This window comes from Mustela lutreola, chromosome 7 (genome assembly GCF_030435805.1).
Source record: "Mustela lutreola isolate mMusLut2 chromosome 7, mMusLut2.pri, whole genome shotgun sequence".
NCBI classification, from domain to species: Eukaryota; Metazoa; Chordata; class Mammalia; order Carnivora; family Mustelidae; genus Mustela; species Mustela lutreola.
Genome location: NC_081296.1, coordinates 103,113,447 through 103,123,091, shown reverse-complemented (window position 1 = coordinate 103,123,091; position 9,645 = coordinate 103,113,447). Strand labels below are relative to the sequence as shown.

Genomic DNA, 9,645 nt, shown 5'->3' with positions numbered 1-9,645 from the left:
ATGCAACAACATATTTATATCAACTAGGGATAGTCTCTGAGGCTGAAGGAGGCCCTTATTTGTGTGTGTGTAAACATGGTCATTATGCCTTTAAATTGCAAATTTCAGAGAAACCACTACCTAGTTAACTTTTAAAAACCATTCTTAGAGCAAGAATTTAGAAGACTCAGGTTGATTGTACTTGAATAGTTGCAGCACAAGTAATAAATACAGTGAGAGGCTTTCTCTTGGGGCACAAGACCACATTTATCTGTTTTACATCATTACTTTAATGTGCTTAATTACTTTATTATTATGAATGTACTTTAATCAGCAGGACAAATACTTTCCAATGCTTCCTATTTTGTAGACTTTTAGAAGAATACAGGAAAATGTTTATAAGGCATTTTATTCCTTACACCAGCAGCTAAAAGAAGATATTTTAGAAGTACCTTGAGATATGGAGATCTTAAATTACATGCAAGACATCACTAGAGAATCTGGAAATAAAAAGGATTTATTCTCTCTAGGCTCATTGAATGCTACCTTCTCACAAATAAATATTAAGATGCCCTAATATACATTGCTTTCACTATCTCAGTCTTAGTTGCTAAATAACTTTATAATAAATAACTGACATTTTCTTTAACTGACAGATCTCCTGAAATTCAACAAACAAACAAAAGCATGAGATAGAAGCCTAATAAAAGTTCCTAATTAGGAAATTGGTCCCTGAAGGCACATTTTCTCTCAGCCTAAAGGACCGCTTTATAGACAGATCATTGTTTTTTATTTTCAGTTGGTTTCTCTAATTTGCATGTGCACACACACATGCACAACACAAAAATGTTTTCTTTGAAGACAATTAAAATTATTTTGCCAATCAGGTTAACTATCCAGATGTTCTTTTAAATATATCACATTTTTCTCTTTACTAACATAGTGTTTCAGAATGAGAAAAGGCTTCATGATGTGGAGTTTACAACAAATTCCTCCCCTGCTAGAATTTCTGTATTTTTCCATAGAGCCTCTTTTATCTGTGAAAAGAATTATTGCGTGTTTTCTTTGCTATGTTCAACTTATTTTCTATCTTCAGAGCTAAACATAAGAGCCTGAAAAGTAATAGTTTTCTCTCATTTTTTTAATCATTCCTCATGTATAATCTACTCTATATTTTATAATTTCCTTAATGAAGATGATTGCCATGAAAATGCTTATTAAATATAGCAACATTACAAATATTGTCAGATCAATATTATTCATAATATCCAAAGCTTTTTTGGAACAGAAAAATTGATAAATTTAGAGAAAATATTCCACTTGTACGGATTTCATAAATCTGCAGATAAATGTTTGATTGTGTAGAGCTCAGTTTAGTTTTCCATGTACAGTCAAGCGACAGATAAGTGGCTGGGCTGGGCTCAGGTTTGGTGATAAATAATATGACACACTGTTATTATTATAGTATTTGTTTCCTTTATCTAATCTCCTCATGAATTAGCTTTTATTTTATTTTAATTGTATTTAATTCACAACTATTATTTCCTAGTTGCTTTCATTTTTCTTATTAAGTTTAATAAAATGAGAATTATGAATAAGTGTTAAGCTAACCTAATGAAAAGATACAATATTCTAAATATACTTTGCAATATAATAAAATATACTGGATATATTTTCTTTTTTTTTTTTTTTAAGATTTTATTTATTTATTTGACAGAGAGAAATCACAAGTAGATGGAGAGGCAGGCAGAGAGAGAGAGAGAGGGAAGCAGGCTTCCTGCCGATCAGAGAGCCCGATGCGGGATTCAATCCCAGGACCCTGAGATCATGACCTGAGCCGAAGGCAGTGGCTTAACCCACTGAGCCACCCAGGCGCCCCATGGATGTATTTTCTTAGTGTTTAATTTTAAGCTAAACCATTAAAAACTATTTTATTTTCACTCAAATCTGACATCTTTTATTTCATTCTCACATAAATTATCAACAATTTGTAGCCATTATTTTTTAGAATAGTAAAGTGGCTTAACTTCTATGTGAATAAAATATCGAAGTAATAATATTTTGAATTTTGAAGAAATGTCATGTTGATATATAATTATGGGGCATCTTCTCTTCCTGTAAAGATCAAAATCATTTTATTTCAAACTCTCCAACCCATCCCTTCTACCATCAATTCTTTATCATATACAAAATAGGGAATCAGACATGATTTTTTTCAAAAACTGCAATTCAGAGAATTAATCACAAAATTACCACAGCATATTAGATCTTACAGATGGAGAAGTAAAAATAAATTTATAGGATAATTTGATAGTTTTTATCATAATTTATCTATTTTCAATAAGATTCTTTATCTGGGGGCACCTGGGTGGCTCAGCAGGTTAAGCTTCTGCCTTTGGCTCAGGTCATGATCTCAGGGTCCTGGGATCGAGCCCCACATTGGGTTCTCTGCTCAGCAGGGAGCCAGCTTCCCCCTCTCTCTCTGCCTGCCTTTCTGCCTACTTGTAATCTCTGTCAAATAAATAAATAAAATCTTAAAAAAAAAAAAAGAAACTTCATCTGACTACATCCCCTAAAAGAAACTTTTATATCATCTTTGTAATGGTATTTTTTTTTCTGTGAGCTGAACAGAGCAAATTATATAAAATAGTTTAGATTAAATAGTTCAATGTTAAATGAGCATGATTTAGGTACATGTATTTTTAGGAAATATTTTTTTAATTTTTTAAATTTATTTTTTTATTATACACCAATTAGTTTATATTTTAGTTCTTATAAAGAAAATGTTAAGAAAATTAAAAGCATGTATTATATGGCTAAAAAACATACTTCCAGATTTCTTTACTTATCAGATGGAATAATTCAGTAGCTATGTTCACCATCACAGACTTTAGTCCTATTCAATGATATGGCATATCATGCAAAATTACCTAGTCACAAACAAAAATGTCTCAAATATAGTAAAAATACATATTACAAAGGTAGTTTCACAATGCCAAATAAGAAATGTTATTTATGTTGGCTGTGCTTCAGAAATTTAGGGTCAGTAGGCTTCATCATGGGGTACCTGGGTTAAAATGTCTATGTTTTTTTCTTTTTTTTGCTCTAGTTCCAAGTTGAGTAGTGTATGATTCTACATTATAATTTACTTTTTCAGTCATCTCTAGGAGAGTCTTTTCACCTTCTAACCATTGATCAGACTCCTAGAACACTGTCTCTGTGATCTTCTACACTTTGTTCTTCCATTTCTACCATTTGTGAGATAGTTTCATGGAAAATAAGCAATTGTGGAGAACCCTCTTCACTTTGTTCACAAGGAAGTCTCACATCATTCCTCTGAAGGGAATGCCTATACCCTACTCTGCCTCTTTCCTCAGTCTGATTTGGTGGATGGTGCATTGTTGGATGAACATCCCAGCAGCAGTTGGATCCACAAATTCTTTCACACTATTTGCATATTTTAATATATCAGGAGTATTTCCATAGGATGCCATCCCTGGAGAGTTTGTAGCTATCATGGAGGCATCAGAGTCTTCACCTATGAATGAACCTCTTAAGACCTAAATAAGTTTACTTGGAAGGAGTAGGAGGTTTGTTTCTACATAAGATTCTAATGCACTCCTTCAGAACTAAAAGGCTTTTTACTAATTTCAGCACCTTCAAACTTTGTTTGCCTGTCAGCACTGGAAGTAACAGTCTCTCTTTCATTTCCAGAAAAATTGATGAGAGACAATTTAATATATAGTTTTCCTTTCCTTCTAGGAATAATCTGATTTACTGCTTGTCTCCAAGATGAACATGCATTGGCAGATGTTTGACCACATGTTCTACAAGTGTTGCCAGTATCAATAAAGTTTCCGTACATCTTAAACACATTTGACCTCCTGTTTCTGTAAACTTACCACTTGAATTTCCTTTTCAATCTTCAAGAACTCTCAATTTTGCTGTCCTGTTCAGCTAGTGAAACACATTTCTACTGTAAAACCTCCCCTGCCCCGCCCTGGCCGCCAAAATAAATAAATAAATAAATAAAAGTTGCATATACTTGAAGTTCAAATTTCTTATAGTTTGGCTTCTTTGGCACTAAAAAAACATCTCCAGCTGCTCATGCATGAATTCCTTTGAACATTTTTTTTTTTTTCCCTTTGAACAATCCTGGTTCTTTCTTGAGATGTCCCATTGTTTGAGTTTTTCCACTTTCAGCAAAGTACGTGGCCATTCTTCTTTCAAATATAGTTTCCACTAGTGCTTTAACCATAATTTTGTAAGCTATTTCATTAGGAGCTGAGTCATCAAAGGCAGGATCAAAACCTAATGTTTGGCTTTTAAGTACCTTCTTGAGACAAAATTAAAAATGGGCCATCAATAATTTTATTAGGGATTATGATTATCCCAAGTTTCTTTTCTGCTGAAAGGTCATTTTTTTACACAAACTCACATCCTATGTTCACCAATAGGATTTGCTACGGCCAATAGTCTACAATCCCTTTAAAGTCTCTGATCATACACAGAATTTCATAATTTGTGTTTGTAGCATCAAAATAAGGTTTTTTCTGTTGTCTTTTTTTCTTGTTGTTGTGGGGTTTTTTTGTCTTTTGTTTTTCATAATTTTTCTACTTTTTTCACACAGAATTTCTATGTGCATTCTGTTGTGCAGAGGAAGACTATTCAGGAAGCTGACTAGGTTGTGCTCATGCAGAGCCAACCACTTTGTTATCTATTGGAGGAAGGTCATTCTAAACAGAAGGCATAGTCTGACAGTTCTTTACAGTTTTGTTTACTTTGGCTGAAGATGCTGGAGGTACAGGTGTTTCTGGACTGGATTCAATATCTTCCTCAGAGATAGTCATAGCTGAGTGAAAAGAAGCTCTCTGGATCAATATCTTTGTCCTTTGTATCTCCATTTTCTAGCCATTCGACAGTATTACTTTCACTATTTTCATTTAAAAATGTTACCATTGCTTGATATATTTGGGTTCGTTAATTAGGGGCCTTGAATTTGTTCTCATTTCCTCTCTCTCTCCATATGTTTTGTCCTTTACAGTAAAATTCACTTCCAAGTCTGGCTGGGAGTCTGTCTACACCCTAAGCCAAGTGACATTAAATATTTTCCCCTAAAGGAAACATTGCTCCACTAGATGGTTAGATTTCCACATATATCCTGATCTACATGTTGCTAAAGTTGGCCATAACTGTTTACCTCATCTAAGGTGTGTATGTCGGGTGGGGGTGGGGAAGTTGTGACAGTGTGACTGTGAGTAAGGCCCTCAGGGCATGGAGTGATGCCAGGGCTGGGCACAGGAGAGTGGGAGGGACCAAGCTCAATTCCTGAGAGCCAACCCTGGGGACAGAAATTTTTTTGTTTTACATAGGTAAATTTAGAAATCTTCTCATAAAGTTAATGAGATATATAAGTGACCAGAGAGAGAAAATTATCCCAAGCAATACCCACAAATACAACCAGAGGACATGTGGGCAAATTCTTCCTTAGAAGATAAGGTTCTTTTTAATAAAATAAAATCTTCATTTTTTATCTTGGTAAATTATCAAGTTAAAAAATTTGAATTTAATCCAGTGTAAAAAGAGTCAATATCATAGATCTTATAAAACAATAAGTGAAATTGCTGAGTTGAAAGATTACATTCTCAATCTTCAAAATTCACTAAATCCTAAAATTTCCTAATTTTATATTCAATCCTCAAGCTGCCCATCACAAATCTGTATATGCTGTAAAGACAGGAAATCAAAAAGTATGGAAGTATACACTCCCCCAATTCAAGATGATCACATTAATATTAAAAATATTATTATTAATTATATGCATTTGGGCATTTTGTTGATTTGAGATTATCAATTTAAAATGTAACATTTAGAAACAATATTTCAATTTCTTACAAAGTAAATTGTTAAATTTTAGGCTCTATTTTTGACATTCTTTCCCTTTATTCATCCTTGCCCTACCAAGAGAAGAAACAAAGAAACAGGAAAATAAACATACTAGGAATAAAATCTGGTATAAACTACTTAGTCTGAACAAGATTTCACCACTTACTAGCAACTTGATTTGGGCAGGTTACTTAATTTCTGTGACTGTGAGGTTCCTGAATGGCTCAATTGGTTAAGCATATGCCTTTGGCTCTGGTCATGACTCAGGGTCCTGGGATCAAGCCCCACATCAGGTTCCCTGCTCAGTGAGGAGTCTACTTCTCCCTCTTCTCCCACCTCTGTTCATGCTTTCTCTCTCTCTCTCAAATAAATAAGTAAAATCCTTAAAAACAATTTTTGTGACTTTATTTTGTTTTGTTTGACTTGAGAAGTTGATAATTGATATTATTATACCTTCAGAGTATACTTTAAGATGGCTAAAAGTAATGATGTAAAATAAAAACATAATGGATACATTTGGTACTCATTCAATATTTATCATTAGTAAAGTTATTTTTAAATGTTATTGTATTATACTGGTTATTTTCTGTACTCATTCATTACAACTATGATGATAATCATAAGTCAAATATTAAAGCCCAGATAACAATACAAATGAAACAAAATGAATAATATGGCTCAAAAGTACATTATTCCTTATAGAACTATAGTATGTACAGTATAGGTCTCTTTCTTGCCCAACTGGTGCCAAAGATGTGAATTTGCAATAAACACAAGGATTTTACAATTAAATGGTTTATATTAGTAGTGTAAAAACCAAAGCTCCTTTTAAATTAAGCTCAAAGTTGTTTGGACAATGTATTATGACTTGTACTAACACCTCAATCTTTGACTGCTTTTCTCTGGACATTATTAAAGACTTCTTTTCTGGTCTAAAACTCTTCTTCTCACAATATGTATCAAATCTTAAGGAAATGTAAAAATTGATAATAAAATTTAGAAATGTTCAAAAGAATAGATGTTGAAAAAAATTCTTTCAGGTGTAGACCTAGACATTGTGAACAATGAAATAAGATTGATTTCATTTTTGATCTAATCAGATCATATTTTTTTATATCCAAACAATCTTCATATTTCTGTAATTGTCATTCCCTCTAGAGTTCTGGTCCTGTCATGGCCAAGTAAACTCCACTGGACCAACACTCTTGCAGATAACAATTATAAATTTAACAAAGCATAAGCCATTTCCATAAGGCACTGGAAAGTGACAGAAGTAAGCTGATACTCCATGAAAGGTGAAACACAGAGGAAGGGAACAAAATGGCGTCAAATTATTTGTGATTCATCCTGAGAGAAGCCTCAAGTCTTCACTATTTAATGTGGCTAAAATCTAACAAGGGCCCTGCAGTCCAACTGGCATGAGGGAACATAGGATGGGATTAATGTAATCGTAACCAGTTAAAGTAGTAGAGAAATACCACAAGGAAAAGTGAGAAGAGATTCCTAAATTTTTTATAAAATGTCTGCCCAGATCCCTGGCTAATCTGTGAACCACTGTGCATAGGGAAAACCCCAAACATACTAAAAAGGGAAATGGAGTTTCATAGTTCAAGTTAGGCCAAGTTGTATGTCTTCAAAAATAAATTTAAAAAAATAGTCATCAGAGGGCCATAAAAATCACCTGTAGTTTCTAAAATATATCCATTGCAATGCAAGGGAAATTTAAAATTAGGTGATATCTAAAGAAATAAGATGACATAATTAATTCAAAAAAGAAAGAAAAAAAAAGATAACGCTGTGTGACTTAGATGTTGAAATTTGCAGACAAGGATATTAAAGGAGCTATTATAAATATGTTTAAAAGTATAAAGGAAAATATAGGCAGATCTTGAAGATACTCTTGTGTTTAGTTCCAGACCACCCTAATAAAGCAAATATCACAATAAAACAAATCAAATGACTTTTTTTTTGGTTTCCCAGTGCATATAAAAGTTATGTTTATACTATAATCTATTAAGTGAACAATAGCATTATGTTTGAAAAACAATGAACATACCTTAATGAAAAAATACTTCATTGTTAACCATCATCAGAGTTTTCAATGAGTCATAATCATTGATCACAGATGACCACAATGAACATAATAATAAAAAAGTTTAAAATGTTGTGAGAATTACTGTGTTACAGAGACATGGAGAGAGCAATTGCTATTGGAAAAATGGTGCTGTTAGACTTGCTCAACAGAATTACCACAAACTTTCAATTTGTAAAAACACACTACCTGTGAAGGGTCTTCAAGTGAAGGGCAATAGGGTTACATGGTCACAATTAATGAAAAGACAAACTCTGAATGAAGAAATAGAGACTATAAAAATCAAACCACTAGGAAATTATAAAACAGAACAAAACACATTGAAATAAAATGCATTGGATGATGGGGATGCCTGGGTGTCTCAGTCAGTTAAGCATCTGCTTTTGGCTCCAGTTGAGATCCCAGGGTCCTAGGATCTAGCCTTTTGTCCATCAGACTCCTTGCTTAGTGGGGAGTTTGCTTCTCCCTCTGCCCCTCCTCCTCTCATACTCTCTCTCTCTCTCTTTTGCTCTCTCTCAAATAAATAAAATCTTAAAAATAAAAAAATTTAAAAAAAAAAAAACAACTACAACAAAAAACCCTCACTGGATGAGAAAACAATACTAATGACTGAGGAAAAAGGTCCCTGAAGTTGAGGATAGGTCAACAGAAATTATGTAATATGGATAATATAAATGTATATATGGTGAATATGTTTACCTATGTAAGATACAAATATATATAATGTATAAAATACATTTGTGCCTATACATGTCATCAATCCATAGAACAATATCATATGACCCAAATACATGTAATTGAAATTATTAGAGTTCTCCAGAGACACAGAACGAGCAGGATGTCTATACATAGTGAGAGAGATGGAGAGAAAGATTTATTATAAGGAATTGACTCATACAATTATGGAGGCTACAAATCCCAAGACCTGCAGTCGGTAAGCTGACAACCCAGAAACCCTATAGTGTGGTTCCAGTCTGAGTGAGAGAAGGCTTGCACTCCCTTTCTCAACCAGAAAGGGCTGATATTTCTGTTAAGTCCAAAGGCAGAAAAAGCCAATAATTCAGTTCAAGTCCAAAACCCCAGTTCATAGCAGTTAGGCAGAAAGAGTTCCCTATTACTCATGGGAAATTTAGCCTTTTTGTTCTAGTCAATCCATTCTTAGTCTACTGACTCAAATTTTAGTTTCATCAAGAAACATCCCCACAGACAAACTCATAATAATGTTGGATCAAACATCTGGGCACCCTATACTTCAATAAGTTGACAAATAAAATTAACCATCACAAGTCCATTCCTAACATGATAGTAACATCATATTATCCTGCACACAACCAAAAATACTAGTTCACAAGAAGTAAAGTACTTGAATGGCTACTCTTCTCCTTGATAAACCATAAAAGGTATTACAAAATTAACAATACTTAATACTATGATATAAAGTCAATACATCTTATGTTACCTGATAGGGAATAAGAGAGTGAAGAAAACAAAAATATAGGATATACACATTCATAGCAAAATGATGAAATATTCATAAAAATTAATCTTTATTTCCATAACTTGTCATATGTTTATACTATTCTCTTTACCTTCAGCAAGTATTTCAGCTGAGTGTGATTCTTTAACTGGTAAGGTGACTCATACCTTCTTTCCTAGATAGTCAGGGCCATTATTGGTCCTGTCTGGAT

The 9,645-nt window shown here is 33.3% G+C and overlaps 1 pseudogene; it reads right to left on the bottom strand.

Moving 5' to 3' along the window:
- Nucleotides 1-3,022: 3,022 nt before the first annotated feature.
- LOC131837231 (kinesin-like protein KIF2A) lies at nt 3,023-4,947 on the bottom strand (annotated as a pseudogene).
- Between the last annotated feature and the right edge of the window lie 4,698 nt (nt 4,948-9,645).